General features: G+C 35.6%; 1 non-coding gene across 1 annotated transcript; it reads right to left on the bottom strand.

Moving 5' to 3' along the window:
* Positions 1 to 430: 430 nt before the first annotated feature.
* On the bottom strand, positions 431 to 502 carry TRNAQ-CUG (transfer RNA glutamine (anticodon CUG)). The gene has a single exon. It is a non-coding gene; the product is annotated as a tRNA-Gln (tRNA).
* Between the last annotated feature and the right edge of the window lie 20829 nt (positions 503 to 21331).

The following is a 21331-nucleotide window of genomic DNA, read 5'->3' as shown; positions in this document are numbered from 1 at the left end:
GTGTTATCGGCGTTCCACATTCGTACTAATAGGTGGGTCCCTGTTGAAGATCTGTAATCAAGTAGTATAATCTGAATGATGAGCGTGAGGCGATCAATTGAATTGTGTCAAAAAATTACAGTCTTATCGTTACCGTTAGAGTTATGGTTATGGTTAAGATTACCATTATTATTACTGTTTTAGGGAGAAAAAACTATGAATTTTGACACACTTACGATTGATTTGTCATTAGAATTTGCACATATACAAGTCCCACTACTACTCAGTTTTGGTCATTTGTGTTATTTTTGTGTAATTCATCTAAAATAATTTATGATGTAGATTTTTAAAAATTAATGTTAATAGTATTAGGAAATTAGTAATTTAATCTTTTACTTTTAAGAATTAAAAATAAAGAAATAAAGGAAAATGGGAAAGAGTTTATGACAAAAGGTCCCACCGAGATTTGAAATCGGGTTACTGGATTCAGAGTCCAATGTCCTAACCACTAGACCATGGGACCCTGTTGCAACAAAATGGCACGTGTTTTATAATATTTAAAGAATGAATAGACTTTTCTTTTTTTAGATATTTGTAAAAGTCTTTTTATTTTTTTTTCCCAAAAATTTTTATTAAATTTTTTTTTAATAATACTTCATTCGATAATTATTTTATTTTTAAGAAAAAAGAACTTTTATTAAGCCTCAAGGGCAATTTTGGAATTTATATCATTAGAAAGAAGAGAAATAGTCCAAAAAGGAAAAGATTAACACCAAGCACTAGACAAACAAAATCTTCTAGCTCTCTTGGCAGCTTCATAGGAGAAATTGTTTAGATTTCTTTTGATGTGCTCGAAGGAGATGGCCAAAAAATCATCAGCAAGCTTATGAAATCTTTGCAGGTAAGCATTCTACCTCACTATGAGATTGTGATTTCCTATTTATCAAATTTATTGCTTCTAAACAGTCGGATTTAATGGAACCTCCTTAATTCCCCAAATCTTTGCCAAATGAAGACCTTCCAAAATTGCTTTCATTTCAGGAAGAGGAGGAGTTGAAGAATAAGATAAAAAGTCAAGAGCTAAACCAAACAAGGATCCATTTGATCTTCTACAGACAACTCTCAGACCTAAAGTTGAAGGAGATTTCCCCCAAGTAGCGTCAACGGTTATTTTTAAACCATCAATTGGAGGTTGCAACCATCTTGACCGGTTTAACACGATCAGATTTAAACCAGAATTAGAGCCATTATTTGTAGATATCTTATATTTGGAAAATTCTGATAAATAATTTTAAATCCACAAATCTCGGATTGACGAAACAGTGATATACGAATTATGCACCACCTTATTCTGATTAGCCCAAATGCTCCTGCACGTCACATCAATTAAATTGAGTTCTTCAAAATTACAGGAATTGTTGATGTGAATCCATTTATCGATGAAGCTGAGATTGAATTCGTTAAATATGATTGGTCAATCTGAGATTCTACTCCAAATTTCAACTGTTATTTGACAACCAAACAGAGTGTGATCAATGGTTTCAAATTCCTCATTACAAATAGGACAATAAGATGTGTTTTCTATCTCTTTCCTCTTTAATATTGTTTTGGTAGAAAGAATATTATTTAGAGCTCTCTATAAGAAATGCTTAATTTTGTTTGAAATTTTTAATTTCCGGAGATTTTTCCAAGCTTTAGCCAAACTGTTGTTACTAGAGCTTTCTATGTCAGTAAGATTCTTCATGAAGAGTCGATAACCACTTTTACCTGTGTAAGAACGACTTTTCATAATACCAAATTAAGTTATCAGGAATTCGCCTATTTGTTGGAATTTGCTTGATAAAATATATATAATCCTCAATTAGTAACTTAGATAATAAAACTTCATTCCAGATTCTGGAAAGAAGTAAGAAATCAACCACCAATAAAGATAAAGATAAGGATTAAGATAGAGAGGCTTGAAAGAGATTGGTCTGGATAACCAAGGATCTGAGAAAAAACTATTGAGTTTCCATCACCTACCCTGTATCGTAATCATTTGGATAATAGGTCCCTCCCCCAAACAAAACTTCTCCAAATAAAAGAAGAATTAGGATTCATCAAATGCTTCCATGATTGAACAATTATCAAAGTAGATGCTTCCATTATTCTCCAAACTTGCTTGGCAATCAATGCTTGGTTAAAATCACTTAGATCACAAAAATTTAGTCCACAATGCCGTTGGTAAACACAACTTCTTCCTGTTCATCAAATATATTCTTCTTATTATTCTCAGATCCCTACCAAAATCTTATAAATGATTTGGTAATGCCCTCACAAAAACTCCTTGGAAATTTGAATAAGCTCATTGCATAAGTTGAATTAATTGACCAATACTTTTGATTAAGATTTCTTTTCTGGCTTTAGAAAGAAAGGATCTCTCCATCCTTGGACAACTTTTCGAATTTTTTCTTGGATATAGTTGAAATCAACAGATTTGTTTCTTGTAAGTGAAGATAGGAGACCCAAGTAATTTCCTAAATTGTCAGTATTTGAGATGCCTAATACGCTGCTTAAGAAATTTACACGATCTTTGTTTATGTTAGAAGAGAAAATCATAGAAGATTTATCAAAATTAATACTTTCCCCATAAACTAATTCATAAAGAAGGAGAATATTCTTAAGATTAATCATTTTCAGTTAAGATGATTTACAAAATATAAGACAATCATCAGCAAATAGTAAATGAGGTATATTTGGACAAGAATTATTCAAACGAAGACCTAAAAGACTATTAGATAAAATAGCATTTTGAATTAAAGATGATAACTTTCAACAATAAAAAGAAATAAGTAGGGTGATAAAAGATCACCTTGACAGAGACCTCTTGATGAAATAATTCTTCCTTTAAGTTATCTATTTAATAACATGGAAAAACTTGTAGAAGATACACAATCCATGATTAAAGACGCTCATTTAGGATTGAAGCCTATTTTAATTAACATACCTCGAAGAAAATTCCACTCTACTTTGTCATAGGCTTTGCTAAGATCAAGCTTAATAGCCGCAAAACCATTCTTACCTCTTTTGTATTTCTTAAGAAAATGTAAATATTCATGTCCTAAAATGATGTTATCATAGATTGCACAACCAAAAATAAAAGTTGTCTGAGAAAAAGAAATCAAATGCTCTAATATAGGTTTAAATCTATTAGTAATAGATTTAGAAATAATTTTGTAAGAAAAATTACATAAACTTATTGGTCTGTAATCACTAATAGAACAAGGATAGGAAATTGTTGGAATAAAGAAAATATAGATATTATTAACAGAGTTGATACCTTTTCTCTTGTTTAAAACATCTAAATAATTTTTTATTGTACTCTTACCCACGATATTCCAATATTTTTGGTAGAGTATGGTTGGAAAGCCATCAAACCAAGAGCTAAGTCGGGAGCATTTGATGAACAACATCAATGATTTCTTTTTCGGTAGGATAAGTAAATCATCATTCATTTTTTTGGAGACCTTAGCAGAAATGGAACTCAGGACAGATTCAAGTCAAAAAGTGATTTGAAGATGTAAATATTTCTTTGAAGTATGATAAAAAATTATCTTCAATAATTTTAGGATATTCACACCAATTCCCATGGCAATCATTAATTCCAATGATTTCGTTTTTACTCCTTCTCATTGATGTCTTTTTGTGAAACCATTTAGAGTTTTGATCAACATATCGAAACCAATTTTCACGAGATATTTGTTTCCAATATATCTCTTCCTCTTATAATAAAAGATCAAGTTCAAATTCTAGATAATGAATTTTATTAAAGTCCGCCTCAAAATTTTTATCATACCCTTCCTTCAATGCATATTTACATCGTTTTATTATGTTTCTTCTTTGATTCAGAATCTTCCTACCTCATACCAGTTAGAAGGAATAATGAGAGTCGCTCCAATTGCAAGCAGATGAAATTATCTCCTTGCATTCCTCATGTAACATCCAAGAATCTTTAAATTTGAAATGTTTATTACCAATTTTGTTTTTTCGAGATTGATTAGATAATAAATTGCATTGGATTGGCCTGTGATCTAAACCAACCCAATCATGATGAAAATTTTTAAAAGGCATAGTTACAAAGAAATCTATCAAGTCTTTCATAAATTCTAACGCCACCAAGTGAACATATCACCACTAAAATTCATGTCTTTCAAATTACAATCATCTAAAGCATCTCTAGAATTTTCCAAATAGATATTGGCTCTAACAGGTCCATCTTGTTTTCCATGATTCCAGAGAATTTCATTAAGGTCCCCACCAATAATCTACGGTGAATTATCACAATTATGAAGTCTTCTCATCAAATTCCATGTAAGGTATTTCTTATTAGATTTAGATATACTATATATTCCAGAAAATCTCCAAGCCTTCTTATTTCTACTAATATTAGTATCTATATGAATAGGAGAATATGAACAAAACCGAGACTTCTTTTTTCCGTAATAAGCATAAACCACCTTTTGCTCCATCACTATTGACTGTGAAACATCCATCAAAACTAATCATAATTCTGATTCGATTAGAAATTCCAAACAAAAAAGAACATAGGGGTTGGGGTGCAAGTGAGCTCTCGCAATCTTCGAAATACTCTAGGGTTACCCAATCCCTGAGCATTCCAATAGAGGATTTTCTGAGGAATGACAAGGCCATAGATCAGCCTCTGCCTAGGTATTGTTGATATTAATAATCCAAAAAGTTCAACAAAATAGTTTTGTGTTTTTTTCAACTCTTTCATTTTTAGGAAACCATATTTTCTTTTCAGATTTTGATCTAAAGTTTTGCTTTGAGATCTTGGGATACCCTCTTAACATTATTTTCTAAATTTTTGACTTATGATTGAGCATAGTTTTGGATTTAAACTTTTTTCACTCATAGTCTCTTTTGGATATCATTTTCTTGAACAATGTTAGATGGAACAATCATGTCAAAAAGTTGACTCTTTGCTGAATCAAATTTATTTTAAACACTGTGTAATGTCCTTTGAGAATCTTTAGATTTATTTAAAAAACTTTCGATTTGATAAGAAACAAAAGGATTAATAGCAACATTCAAATCTATTGTCAAAAGAAAGTTAGCCTTACCTTGATCATTCAAAGATGTAGGATATGAATTCTCATTTCTTTTTGGATTAAAAATTCTCCGTGAGCTAAACGGGACCGGGGATGGGCATTCCCTATCCCCGCCCTCCGGCCTCGATCCCGACCCCGCCCCGTTTCCCATCCTCGACCTGATTAGCTTTTGCATATTTATTTAGTATAGTTATCTAATGTCATGTTATTATTATTATTATATAAATATTATATTTAAATTTCAAATTTGATTATTTATTGGGAAATATAATGAATATGTTTAAATTTAGATTATATATGTTAATAATTTGATTTATATTTATTTCTTTTTACTAAAAAAAAATTAATTAGCTTTTTAAGCTAAAATTTGAGTAATTTATCTTTAAATTCAAATTGTCATATAAAACTAACCATAATAAACAATTTAGTGATAAAGTTAATTATTTAATTAAAATTTGTTTACAGTTTAAATTAATTAGCTTTTTTTTAATAAAAAAAGTAATGGCCCCACGGGAAACCCGATCCCCACGGGGAATCCTTGCCCCGATCCCCGTTGAGAATTTCATGGGGATAGAGAATGAAATGGGGAGCGGGAATGGGGATGGGGAATGACATCTCCAGCTCTGTCTTGCCCGTGAACATCTCTAAATACAACCGCAATAGGGAATCTCTCATATCGGATATCAACCCAACGTCCTTCTGGGAAGTTTGATGTTCCCAGTTTTAAACCACGACGGAGGGCTTGGAAATATCCAATTGAATTCAGACTCTGATGTCTTCACCCCAACAAAAATTCTCTTAATTTGAATCAACTTCTATAAACTCTCTGATCATATTTTCCAACTTTTCTGCCATTATGTTGTTCTAAAATCCGAGAGGTTCTAAAATTCCTAACCAAAAAGCAACAAAACGAAAATCATAGTAAAAAAAAAAAAAAAGACACTAAAATCGGTCTTAGGGGCTTCCAAGATTATTAATTGGTTGTCAAATATCCACGGACCCAACTTCAAGACCCATTCTTTGTCTTTTGATGACTGAAATCTGAATAAAAAATGGTTTCTTCCTAAATTTTCAACCGAAAATCCTAATTTTGTTCTCCAGGCGTTAGACATGGCATTCTTAATCATATTAAAGTTCAACATTCAACATTCTTTTTTATAGCATTTTCCTGATGGAGTATGTTGGGTATAAATTTATATTTAAAACGGTCCATTGATTATATTTAAAATAGTCGATTGATAATTTTTAAAAAATGTGATTAATTTTAAAACGGTTTATTGATTAATTTTTAAAACGGTCCGTTGATTAATTGTTCAAACGATCCGTTCATTAATTTTAAAACGGTCCGTTTCGATGCTGAAAGCCTATAAAAGGCGAGGCTTTCAACAGTTCGATATTAAGAGAATTCATTTTCATAATTCTCACTTCATTTTCCTCTCCTCCTCCACATTAGCTTTCCGAGCAGTGAGTTTAAAAAGGGTGTACGTTCCGATAACGGTGCATTTCCAATCGGTTTTCATTTGTCTGTTTTATATTGGGGACGACGTGGTAATTTTCAGACCTGTTTGCACACTTGGGCAGAGCTGCGAAACGTTTTAAAGAGAGCGAGCTCCGCGACTCAACTTATAACCAGTTTCTGTTTTGCAGGTTTTACTCTTCGTTTGACCACCGTGCTTTGACGACTTACAATTCGTCGTTTTGAGGGCCCTGCTATTTCCAAGAAAGCATAATTCTAAAGACAACAATGGCTAAGTACCTTGAAGGGATCTTGCACCCGATCTTTATTTGATAATGATTTTATATGTTATTTTAAAAGTTATTTTTCAAATCTTAGCCGATTTAAAAGATACAAAACACATAAGATTTTACAACTATATTATTTATCCTTCTTTAAAAAAAAAACTATATTTTTTTAAAGCTAGTTTTTTTTCTTTATTAAGATTTTAAGAATATTTTTTTTATTAAGATTTTAATTGAACAACATAAATATTTTTCATTTTAATAAAAATAACAGAATAAGTCATATTACCTTTTATTTGTTCCATTCTTACATCAATTTTCTCATAACAAAAATAAAAGCCAAAACTTTAAATTAAAACATAAAATTTCACAAAATCTCGTAGAATTCCACTAAATCAAAATCTCTCTTTAACCATAATAAAACAATAAATAACCAAATACAAAAAATGTATTTGGTTATTATTATATATTCAAATACTAATGTACAACCTTTTAAATACATTTAACTCCTAAGATCCTCTTGGTTCTTCCGTTATTCTTTTTCTTCTCGTTATAGGTTACATACCTTAACTGAAGTGAGCAGTTTTATTTATTTTATTCTTTTTTTTTTAAGAATAGATGATATTATTATATAACAACAAGGAGGATCCCACAGCTCGGGATCAAGGCATCAATGCAACAAAGCATAAGCAAAGACAGAGCAACAAAAAACAAACAAAGCCAAGAAGATAAAACCTAAACATAACCAAACATAAACGTAACATGCTAAAAAAAGACCCCAAACACTAGGGAGAAAGCCAGAGAAGAGAGACCAAAACCTTACAACTAAGGACAACAATAAAACAGAGAGCAACAACAAGTTCAAAAAGAAGAAAAGCAACCATAACATGCTAAATAAGACCAAGAAGATCAACCCACCAGGAAGCAGCACGAGCATGAACCGTATAGACTATGAGGTGAAACAAAGCAGACACCGATCTCGGACCACTTCCATGCAGCCGCCAATTACGTTTCTTCCAGATGTAGTAGATGGAAGCACACCAGAATACACGGAACAACTTAATACGCACCCCTTTACCCGACCCCACTTTGCTTAACCAACTCAACTTGACATCCCAACCAGCCACCCGATGCGACGAACCTAATTGTAGCAACACACTAGACTACACCTCTCTCCCAAACCCACACTCGAAGAAAAGATGATCTCGAGACTCTATACCTCCCACACACAGAAGACACCCCCCTTCTGACAACATGCCCCAGCTCCTTAACCAATTCCTCGTACCTAACTTGCCCCTCACAACTAACCAAGCACAGAAGGAGTGGCGTAGAATACCACCCCCTGCCCACAAAATACTAGCCCAAGACACCCTAGGACGACGAGGACGCAAACTCTCCCAAGCACTATTGATAGAAAACTGACCACTAGCACCCGACTCCCAAACCCAATAATCCTCTCTCCTCACCATAGGCCCCATTACCTGAATAAAATCCCAGATCTCAAGCAACTCCTAAGACACTATAGGCCACCTCCAACCTCTCTCACTATCTAAGAATTCCGATAACCGGGCCTCCAAATTACTCCCTACATCATAAACTACCGTAGACCCATATGAATAAAAAATTGCACCCCCCGACAACCAAAGATCCCACCAAACAAAACAAGACCGTCCATCACCGATCATTAAACGAACCAGATGCTTAAATCTATCTCTACAATGCAAGATAGCCCTCAAGCACCAAAACCTCCCAACCTCACTCTGAATAGCCCACAAAGACCGCCCCCACAAAACATACACCTTCACCCATGCCACCCATAATGAACCCGATTTAATTAAGAGAAGCTAGAGCAGCTTTATAATAGTAGCCTGATTCCATTAAGCCATATGTTTCACACCCAAACCCCCCTCTCCCAACGGCAAGCACACCTCATCCCACACCACTCATGCACCACCACGACTCATCGCACTTCCCTTCCATAAATAACTACGTAACAGACGATCAACCTTATGAGTTACACATGCAGACAACACGAAGATGCTACACCAAAACACCTGAAATGATTGTAAAACAGACCTAACCAGCTGTAGCCTCCCAGCAAAAAGAGAGTTAATGTCAAACAATTAAAAAAAAAGGAGAGTAAAAAAGTAATAAAGAAGAGAATAGAGAGGAAAAAAGGAAAATAGAGAAGTAAGAGGGTATTAACATCTTTGGCTTATATACTAACAATAAGAGTACTTTTTTTTTTTCAACTTTTCTTTTTTAAAGTTTAAGATTATGTTTTAAAATTTTGAAAACTCAAAGATATTTTTAACACAAAATAATAATAGTTTTTATCCAAAACTAACGTTAAGAGTATTTTTAATTTTTTTTTTTGAAAGTTTAAGAGCATATTTGAAATCTCGAAAGTTCAAAAGTATTTTTGACACAAAGTGTTAAAACACAAAATTTAAGAGTATTTTATATAAGTTACCCCCTTTTTAGCACAATCTTCTTCCCCTTTTGGTTCCACCTATTTATTCTTCTCTCCTCTTATTTCTCACCTTATCTCTTCTCTTCTCCCCTTTCATTTTACATTTTCTATTCAATTTCTTAATCTACACCTTTTCATTTATTCATTTGTAAAAAGAAATTTCTAGATAGAAGGCCTTCACTTTAAGTCCATATTACAACATTGTCTTTTGTTCCCTATTTATTTCATAAATAGCTCAATAAGTTCATTATTTACATAAATGTTATGGTCCATTTACAATTATGACCTTGTTCATTAAAAAAGAGAGAAGAAAAGAGTGGGAAGAAAATCTTTTACACTTTCCAAAGCATTTTCACTTTCCAAAACTATTTTCCCCAAATATTTCTCTTTTCTTCTTCGATCTTCAATATCTTTTCCTTCACAAACTCTCTTCAAGCATCCATCTCCAATCGACACCGCTGTGTGAATACTCTCTTTTTTCTTCTTCTTGACAATGCAAACAAAGCTTGAGTCTTCAACTGTTGAATTTTCTTGCCACCATACGTAACTGCGTTTCCGTGTTTCGTTTATTGCCAACTTTGCCATCACTCGTGTTTTCGATTTTCTGAGATCCTTTTCCACCACGAGCAGCTGTGAACTAGAGTTTATTGTGGATCTACGTTCAAGCGTTCGAGCTCTGCCGTGGATCTCCGTCAGCCTTCGTCAACAGCTCCTTCAAGTGTTCGTCTCCGATTCTATATATGAACTCCGTTCACGACGTTGACTAAAGTTTAGATGTATTTTTACATTTTCTAAAATTTCAAATATATATGGTTTTATTATTTAGTATCGTCTACATTATTGTTTAAATATATACTGTTTTTTTAGTATAGTTATTTTGTGATATTCGACTATATATATATATATATATATATACACATATACATATACATATATATACATATACATATACATATATACATATGCAGATAATGACGTTCTGTGTGTTGGAGCGATGAGCGAAGCGCTGCAGCACAAAAATGTTGGGATTGGTGTCCTAATTCTCCCGGAGTCTCGTTGTTTTGTAAAGATACACATTGTTCAATGAATAAAATAAGTGTTATTTAATTCTAGCATTTACTCATATCCAATAAAACAAAGCTCTTTGGTTATCTTATATGAACTTAAGCATGTATATGTGATATACAAGTGGATCATGCCTTAAATGATAACCTAAATCGGTCTGTAGTATAAGGATTAAGGTGGGATACCGGATCTTGGTGACACTACGGATATGGCCCGCTTTGTAGAGGTTTGCAAGTGTTGTAAACTACTATAGATGGTAGATCCTGACCATTCGTGTGGAGACATGGAGCGGGGGTGTCTTATACAAAGAGTTTGTATAAGACCTAGACCACGAGATGACTAGACTTTGTATATAACGCTGTTGATACTAGAGACTTGCATCTCACCTAAACGACCATAGGTGACACGACCTTAATCCTGAGTGTTTCGGGAACTTTTGCCTTTAAGGGCGGTCCTTTGATTAGTATGGGTAAGAGTGGCCAGATTGCCAACTCAACATGCCTACCTTTTTGGGGACTTGTTTGATCTGGGAGCTAGGAACTCAATCCACAATATGGAATTCTCTCCTTTCCCGAAGCAGGGATAAGTAGAGAGATTGCTCCCTTAAGGGTTGATTCCGGGGCTTGAACATAGTGGCCACAACTTCTCTTTGGAAGAGAAGACTCAGTCATAGTAGGACTATGATTTATGTTCATTAGAGGGATCAATGGTACTTAAAGAGACAGATGTAACTACAAGGGCATAATGGTTATTGGCCCAGTTTTACTTATGAGCGATATGTGAAGGGTTGTCGCACTGCTCATTGGTTAAGATGGACACATAATATATCTGTAGTGAGGAGAGTTCAGCTATCGGTGTTTAGTGGAGTGCCTGACAGTTAACGGATAGTGGATCCCGTGACCAAAGAGTTTAGTTAGTTATTCACGTACCGTTGGAGCTTCGGATCTATAGGTCCATGAGGTCCCCTTGGTAGCTTGGATTCATGTTGAGGATCAGTTCTTGGTGTTGATTTGAAATGTTCAAATTTCCAAGAGGTATTTTGATTATATATGATATAATCGAGATGATGTTTGAGATACATCTAGTGGAGGAATGATGTAAATGAGATTTACATTAAGTAGCATGGAATAGAAAAAAAACTATGGTTTATATGTTTCATGAGATGAAATATTAAAACTATAGGTTATAAATATAATATGATAAGTTGGTTATCATTTATATTTATAATAATATTAATTATTTAATAATTAATATTTTTTCTTTTAAATAACCAAATATAGTGGGTAGTTATTGGATCATGGTAATTGTGAGTATAAAGAAAAGTGGTTTGCTATTTTTTGAAAAAGAATTTTTTTCCACAAAAGTTTGAAAAGAATTTGAGTTTTCTCTTCGACGAAACAAACTCACAGAAGTCGTCAAGTAAATATAGATTTACTAAACGACGGCTGGGCGAGCTAAATGATCATACAGTGTCTACTAAACGATCGCATAGCTTCGCTAGACGATAGAGCTAAACGATCATATAGCTTTTGCTAGACGATCGCATAGTTTTATCTAAACGATTAGGCATCGACCTATACGATAGGTCTCCGACTTCTCCCATTTGCCTAGTCATGTACGCGATCATTGTTTCCTTCGTTCGTCTGCCTCACACCAAGTTCGAACAGAGCCCACCCTCTGAATTCTCACACTAAGAATACTAAGGTCACCTTGTTGATGGTGTCAGACTCAACTTGACATCGTCGAGGTTTTCTGGAGGCCGTTCGTGGTGTGGCGGAGCAGTTCATGTTGCGAAGGAGTTTGTGACCGAGGAGATCGTTGAGGACGAGCGCGAAGTGTTCGTGTAGTGTTGCGGTCGTGTAGAACGAGGGCTCGTGGTTGCTGTTGTTCAATCAGAGTGCGCATCGGAGTGTGGAGACGCTTCTTCCATTGTTAGTACAGTTTCTCCCTCTGTACATTTGTTGTTTCATGCTGTAATTTCTCTATAAATTGTATAACTGCTTGTATTGAAGTCGACTATAAATGATTTATTGATTCATGATTGTAATTTGGAATAATCTTGTTCCGTTGCTCATGGAAATCTCGAGTTCGATATCTTTCAAAAAAGCCCAGTGTTATGGCGCTAGGCGATAGCGCTACGGTGCTATCTCCTAGCAAAGTAGAGCCTTGCCATAGCGTAGGCCTACGCTTTGATTGTAGGGATGAAAGAGTGGAAAAAAACACGGGACTATACTCAAAATTAATATAGGAATTCGTGAAATACCGATACACTGGGAAGTTTAGAATATCATAGAGATTACAAAAATAAACCTATATAAATAAATCAAAGTTAGGCATGCTGTAGGAAAAATTCCACAAAGAAATAATAGAATCTGAGCATGGCAACACGAAGCCGAGCATGGATTTCATGGTGTGAACTTTTAGGGACGTGAGAGCTAAAAATTGATATATCTCTGTTACCATTTTTCTCCCACTAAAGTGTTTTACCATTTTAAGGTTTTTTTTATACTTAATTAAATTTTGACTAATGAATCTATCTAAGTCTATACCTATTATAACTCTTATAATAAGGTTTTTACTCTAATTTTCTAGATGAATCAAACCATTTAATTAACTTAATGACATTGCATGCTAACAAGATTAAGGTTAATTCAGTTAAAGTTTCGGGTCAGTTCTCAGGTAGAAAGTGAAGAAAATCGGAAGCGAGATTTCCATGAGCAGCGGAACAAGACTATTCCAAATTACAATCATGAATCAACAATATATTTACAGTCGACTTCAAACAAGCGGTTATATAATTCAAATGCAGAAATTACAGCATGAATAAACTCAAATGAACAGAGATCAAACTCTACGCACATATGAGGATACGTCTTTAAGCTCCGTTACGCAACTCTGATCGAACAACAGCAACCATGAGCACTCGATCTACACGACCGCAACATAGCACGAACAATGCACGAACACTTCGCGCTCGTCCTCAACGATATCCTCGGTCATGAACTCCTTCGCAATAAGAACGACCTTAAGAGTACCACGAACGGCCCCCAGAAAACCTCGACGGTGTCGAGTTGAATCTGACACCACCAACAAGGCAACTGGGTATTTTCAGTGTGACAATCCAGAGGGTGGGCTCTGTTCGGACTTGATATGAGGCAGGCGAAGGAGGAAACACTGATCGCGCACACGACTGGGCAAGTGGGAGATGGCGGAGACCTATCGTATAGGTCGATGCCCAATCGTTTAGATAAAGCTATGAGATCGTCTAGCAAAAGCTATGCAATCGTTTATCCTATCGTTTAGCTCAGTCTATCGCCTACAGATACTACACAATCGTTTACCTTGGGCCAATGATCGTCTAGCAAAACTATGTGATCGTTTAGTAACTACTACACAATCGTTTAGCTCTACTCTGCACGATAGCTCGCCCAACCGTCATTTTATAAATTCGAATTACTTGACGACGTCGTGAGTTTCTATTGCACAGAGAGAAAACTCAAAACTTTTCAGCTTTTGTAAAAACTTCTTTTTGAAAATAGGAAACCACTTTCCTTTTAAACTCACGGTTACCATGATCCAATAACCACCCACTACTTTAAGAGAAAAAGAATTAATTATCCAATAATTAATATTATTATAAATATAAATGATAACCAACTTATCATACTATATTTATAACCTATAGTTTTAATATTTCATCTCATAAAACATATAAACCATAGTTCTTTTTTTTCTATTCCATGGTACTTAATGTAAATCTCATTTATATCAATCTTCCACTAGAAGTATCTTATACATCATACTGATTATATCATATATAATCAAAATACCTCTTGTCATTTGAACATTTCAAATCAACACCAAGAACTGATCCTCAACTAAATCCATTGAGCTACCAAGAGGACCTCATGGACCTATAGCTCGAAGCTCCAATGATACGTGAATAACTGACTAAACTCTTTAGTCACGGGATCCACCATCCATTAACTACTAGGAACTTCACTAAAGACCGACAGCTGAACTCTCCTTACCACAGATATATTATGTGTCCATCTTAACCAATGAGCAGTGCGACAACCCTTCACAGATCATTCGTAAGTATAGCTAGGCCAATAACCGTTATGCCCCTGTAGTTACATCTGTCTCCTTAAGTACCACAGATCCCTCTAATGAATATAAGTCATAGTTCTACTATGACTGAGTCTTCTCTTCCAAAGTGGAGTCCACGATGCATCTTTGCTTGATGCTTCGCCAGACTACAACCCTTCCATTCAGGGTAAACACTGACCCCGATGTCGATTTGCGAGAATCTCGATCAGTCTGAAAATCAGACGAATCTCCAAACCTACCATTTTGGAGATTCGTCTGATTTGGGAGCTTGGAACTCAGCTACACAAGATGGAATTCACTCATTTCCCGAGGCATGGGTAAGTAGATAGATGGCTCCCTTAAGGGCTGATTCCGGGGCTTGAACGATGTGGCACCACACACCTTCTCTTGGCCTGAGAGTTGTTCACACATAGTTGACTATGTTGTATTATTCATTAGAGGAATCAATGGTACTTAAGCAGTGAAATGTAACTACAGGGGCAAAGTGGTACATTGGCCCAACTGTACTTACGAGCATCTGTGAAAGGTCATCGTACTCATGATTGGTTATATTCGATGGACACAGAAATATATCTATGGTAAGAAGAGTTCAGCTATTGGTCTTTAATGGAATCACTGATAGTTAACGGATGGTGAATCTCGTGGCTAAAGAGTTTAGTTAGCTATTCACGTACCGTTGGAGCCTCGAGCCACAGGTCCATTAGGTCACCTGGGATAAAGTCGAGAACTAGTGTTTGGGTTAATTTGAAATGTTCAAATTTACAAGAGGAAGTTCAATTATATATGATATAATTGGACTGGTTAATTACATATGATATAATTGGCTAAATGTATGAGATACATTATTTTGGAGGAAGTTAGATATAAATATGATTCATATCAAGTAGAGGAGAAAATACTATAGTAGATATATGATATCAAACTATAGGATATAAATATAATATGATTATATTTATTAATTAAATTAATTGATTAATTATTTGATAATTAACTGATTAATCCACGTTCAGACGTGGGAAGTGGGGTTGTGAAGGTTATGGTAACCTGTAGGTTAAAGCCATGAAAACCGTTTTCATTTTATTATTCAATCGTGCATTCGTATCGCCCGTGCCCAAAAAGAATCCGTAAAAGAGCGATCGCGAGAGCCTATACGATAGAAGTTCGTTCGTCTAAAAGATCGTTTAGTTCACGCGTTCTCTAAATGATCGTATACATCTTTTCTAAACGATCGTTCAGTTTTTCCTAAACGATCGTGTAGCTGTACTATACGGTAAGCATTTCTGCTATACGATAGCAGAGTTCATCTCCCACTTGCTTATCGTCTACACGACGTCTTCTCCTCCGTCCTCTACCAAACTCACCAGAGCCCACTCTTTGGGTTTTTGACGCCGAAGATACCGGGGTTTCTTTTGTGGTGGTGTCGTCCTCGCGACATTGTTCGTGTATGTTCGAATCATGCTGTTGCATTCGACAGACTCGCCGGGTGCTGGTAGATCGGTGAGAGGTTTTTCGATGCTTTGGGTTCAGTCGTTCGAAGAGTGTCTTCATCTGGTATGACCTTTTCCTTGTGCTTTATTGTATTCTCAGCATGCCGATTATGAGTTTAATATACATAACTATTTGTATGAAATGTATATCGTTTATGTTTCGCTCACTGTGAAATCGAAGTGATTTAAGCCCGCTCATGGAACTCTCGGTATGAGATTCTTCAATTGGTATCAGAGCCAGGTTTTTGATACTCCGATTTCATTGGTTGCAACGAAATAACGTATACATTCATGGTGGGTGCATTTCTGTGCTGTTTTAAGTGTTAATACTATTGTGGATGTGCCAGATTAATGAATGTTTTCAGGATGAATTTCCTCGGTTTGTTTAATTCCTTTTACATTTGCAGTTGTTTGTAAAGGCCCCTGTGTTTTTAGGCATAAATAATCGTAATCGAGTATGTATTCAAAGTGTTTGAAGTCTTGAATCGTTCGTCAAAGTTTTGGGCAAAGGTTGCGGTTCTTTGAGGAAGAAGAAGATCTAGGGTTGATCGCATCGTGCAGAAAAGGTTCTATGCGATCGCTGTTCATTGCATCGTGAAGATGAAGGACTATGTGATCGTGGTTGAATGCATCGGTTGAACGATAGAGTATGTGATCAAGAGTATCATTTAATGTGCGCGTGATCTAGACGATCGTTTAGGTCAGCAAGCTTCCTCTCTTAGTAACTGACTGAACGATCACTTAGCATCGCAAGGTAAATCGTTTACCAAGTTGCACGCATCGGTTAGACGATCAGATGCTCGTGTATCATTTAAAGCACGCTAGACGATCGTTTAGGTTAGCAAGCTTCATCATTTAGTAACTGACTAAACGATTTCTTAGTTAACTAAAGGTAAATCGTTTACCTGTCGTCGCGCTACACGATCATATGGATGATCAGGCTTTGCAGCCTCTTTGTCATCTATGTGATCATTTGCTAAAGTTCCTATCGTCTAGTGTGCGTTGAACAATCGTCTACCTACTGGAGTTTGCTACACGATGGAGACCTCCTGGAGGTTCAAGACCCATTTCGTCTGTGAACCGGTTTGCTCGATGAAATATGTAATAGATAGAGTTTTTCATTCCCTTTTTTTTGTGTTTAAAGGCTCATCCCGGTCCATTAATCTATTTGTTTAATACATGCGATATATGTTTTATATGTCATATGGTATGAACATATAACAAATCCCACCTTAGGTTATGCATTGATCATGCATCATCTCTTTATTATAATTGTTATAATTTAGAGAAGCATGATTTTAATTATGTAAGAGCATGCTCATGCATCATATAATATAAGAGTTATATTTATGCATGCATAAAAAGCATTGACATGCATCATTTTTATATTATAATTTTTATAGTATAAGGGTGAATGATAGCATGTTTGCTTGGTTATTACACGTTATATAAAAGTTATATAGTAATAACCGGATATTGCATGAAGCATGACACATAGGTTACTTTATAATTGTTATAAATGCCTCATTATGCACAATGTTTTTTAGTTGTTTCTTTTTAAGAGTCAAAGAGAAATTAGTATTAAAAGAAATAAGAAAGACATGCATCCTAACTTAGGTTTAATTCATGTTTTAAAAATGTTTAAAACTTGGATCGCATAGACCTAAGATCACGGTTCTAATATGATTAGCAACGCTAAGGCTTTAATCTTTTAATCAGTTTAATAGGATTAAATTGGCTAATAAAAGGTTGAAGTGTAACAAATCTATCTATAAGGGACCTTTTGTCTAAGGTGGGTTCTGTCTAGTCTGGGGTGTTTAAGTTGACGGAAACGTAACACCCCTACTTGGGAACTTACCTGGAAAGGTGAATTAGATAGATTTGGTGCATGCATGCAAGTTAAGGACAATCCATTAAAGTATTTAAATGTGACTACTTGAACTTGTTTATATTTCATAAACAAACGTTGTTTATGAGCAGGCTTTAAAAAGACCACTTAGACTAAAATTAGTAGCCAGATTGTCTAGGTTAATGAATCCCTAGGTAGAACATTCAGTGGGCGGTACTTGAGGCATAAGATGCTTCACTTAAACCTTTCACTTTTCTCCTAAAGTCCACATCGTGAGATCTATCCTCAGCCTTGCGGCACCTTTGGATTGTCCCCCCAATGATGGTGTTTGGGTGGTCAATATCAAGGTGGATGGAGAGAATACTCATAGTAAGTGAGAGCGGGAAGTGCGACAACCTATCCCTCGGTCTACCTCGTTAGGTTGAATAAAGTTACTGCGATCGCCTCGAGGCACTCTAGGAGTGTCCCCCTAAAGGATGGCAGTTTTGCGCATTTCTTTATTTGTTCTCTTGTAATAGGATAAGGTAACTTCGTCTCTTTTCCTAATCTATCTTTTCCCTACGATAAGCATATTCGGGCGAGACTCTGGTACCGAAAACGAGGGGTTACACTTATAGGAATAGTTAAAGGTTAACGTTTTTGGACCGAAAAATGGTAGCTGTTAGGTTTAGTTCCAAGAGTTGGTTCTTCCTAATGGTTGAGAATGTCTCATCCCAGTGAAGGGGCAACTGATCACCCCATCGGTGGCGTTTGTTCTGACTGACTGGGGCATCATTGCAAATTAGAAGTCTATAACTTAGGGTACTTGAAACTGTTTTGCAAAATTAATTGGTTTAAAAGTGGTTTAGCAAAATTTATTCAAGATTTGTTCGTATTTTCAGCAACTTTTTCAAATGGCTACAGCCACCTTATCATTGTTAAGCGCCGAAAATTAACTGGCGACAATTTTTCAACATGAAAACATATGATCAATCTTAATCATCGAGTATCTCATGTTTGCTCTCACGGAGGCTTGTCCTCCTATTCCAGCTGTAGATGTCGCTCGAAATGTTCAGGAGGCATACGAGCGATGGACAAGGGCGAATGAGAAGACCCGAGTCATATCTTGGTAAGTCTTTCTGACGTCTTGGCCAAGAAGCATGAGCCTATGGTCTCAGCCTGTGAGATCATGGAGTCTCTGTGGGGGATGTTTGGACAACCTTTTGAACAACTTATGCATGAGGCTCTTAAATTGTAAAGCTCGAACCCTAATTATTTTAAGTAAGAGAAAGTAATGAGACGTCTCTTAATGAGTTGAATGAAGCCATGACTTAGGAAGGATAGAGGGTAGAAGCATGAAGAAATAAGCTCGTGTAAGCTAAGTGTAAACCCCGAAATCTAAGTTCCTAAACAAGTATGTTTCGCCAAGGGAATGATATATTAAATATTATATAAGTGAAAATCCATGCAAATTATAGAGATTGAGGAGAAAGGAAAAGAAAAACGTATTAAATAAAGAAACTCACTTATTGGCTTGGGCTGAGTCATTGGATATGAGTTGACGTGGCGAATTATCCTTGAATTTGGGAGGCGGCAGGAAGATTAAAAGAGAAAAGAAACTTCGAAAGTTTGGTTTTGGCAATCTACATGAACAAATTTAGTAAAATCGGTGCCATTTGAAATATGAGAGAATCTAATTTTCAAAGTTGTCTTGCCGGAGAAAGATGGCTGGAGAAGAAGAATGGAAAGTGATTAAATTACAGGAGGAACAAAATCTTGGATTAATCAGGGCCTGAGGTGAAAATTTGGAGCTCTAGGCCAAACTATAAAGAATTTGTGGCTGAAATGTTAAGGTAAGAAAGTTAACTCAATTCTAAACATGTTTGTAGAAGAAGGTTTCTTCAAAAAAGGTCTGGATTTTGAGTTATGAATTTTTATATCTATAACAGAGAACCTGTGTATAAGCAAACAACTGCTTGGGAAGAACAAGCAAATAGCTCACAATGGAGATTATAGCAAGACTTTGTGAAGGGGATCTCGCTAATGAAGGAGATCTTACTAATTTTGTGAAGAGGATGTTGCTCTAGAGGGGAATCTCACTAGAAATTGGGCAGGTATCGTTGGTGTCACTGGTGAGTGGGTATCGCTGGTGTTGCTGGTGGCTGAGTATCGCTAGTATCGCTGGGGGGCTGAGTATCATTGGTTTCACTGGTAATGAGATCTTGCTGGTCTCGCTCAAGGTGATCTCGCTGGTGTCGCTTGTGGTGATCTTGCTGGTGTTGCTCTAACGGATCTCGCTAGTTTGGCTCATGGGGATCTCACCAGTAGAGCCGTCTATGTAAAATTCCTTTAATAAATGAATTAATTAAGGTTTTTTACTAGAAACTCTTAGTGGTTTAATTGGGAAATATGTCCTTTCAGGCCAAGAAGAGCTAGGAGAAACATGTAACCCGTTAAGAGGCCAACAAGTTATTCTCATGCTAAGTGTATAGATGAAGTGCCAAGCAACGTAACTGTGGAATTGTCTCTCATGCTATGTAAAGCATGTTTTCCATGGAATATATATGATTTAAATATGTATCTTTTCCAAATGCTTTCAGCATGTTTAAGTAACTTTATTTTTATGATAAACTAGTATGATGGATGAATTAGTATGATGATCTGAGCACTAATCTTTTGTTTTCAACTGAATGTTGTGACTAGTTACGTGACGGATACTGAAGGACAATGAGAAGGTATCCTTTCAACTAAATGTTTATGACTAGTTTTACTTAAAAAGAGGTACCGAAGGACACTTAAGAAGGTACCTAGCCAATTTGATACCGAAGGACTTTTGAGAAGGTATCTGGCCAAATTGATACTAAAGGACATATGAGAAGGTATCTAACCAATTTGGTACTGAAGAACACTTAAGAAGGTACTGTGCAAGTTTTATATCGAAGGAATTTTGAGAAGGTATTCGACCAAATTGATACCGAAGGACATATGAGTAGGTATCTTAGCAGCTCGATACTGAAGGATGTTTGAGAAGGTATGTAAGCAGAAGTACCTAAGGATACTGAAGGATAATGAGAAGGTATCCTAGACAGGTACATAAGGTACGACGGTACTCAGTTATAACCACGTGCATGTAGGTAATACGATGTCGAGGGATTGAGCAAAAGAGTTCTCCCTGACTAAGGTTGACGTTGAGGATTAGAACTATTAGTTCACTCTCAACTAAGGATAAAGGCAGTCATATATTCTTCTAGGTTAGAAGGATAGTTTGAAATTTCTAATGCTTGTGAATGTTTATCAACGCTTGATGTTTACTAATGTATGAGTTTTCCAAGTATGTTTTTCATGTCTAACGCATGCTAGTGGTTTTACAATCTAGTTTAATATGTTTTAATCTAACTTAATTCACAAAATATGAAGCATGCATTAGGGTTAAAGCTAAGGTTGAATGAAGCTTGACGTACTATATTTTAAATACCTAAAGTTACCAAAGTACATGCGTTGGTATTTCTAAACATAATGAGTAAGGATACTGGTAGGGAAG

Source organism: Benincasa hispida, chromosome 1 (assembly GCF_027475165.1).
Source record: "Benincasa hispida cultivar pf3 chromosome 1, pf3_genome.v1.1, whole genome shotgun sequence".
Classification (NCBI taxonomy): Eukaryota; Viridiplantae; Streptophyta; class Magnoliopsida; order Cucurbitales; family Cucurbitaceae; genus Benincasa; species Benincasa hispida.
Note: the sequence above shows the minus strand (reverse complement) of the source record. Positions and strands in the feature narration are given on the sequence as shown.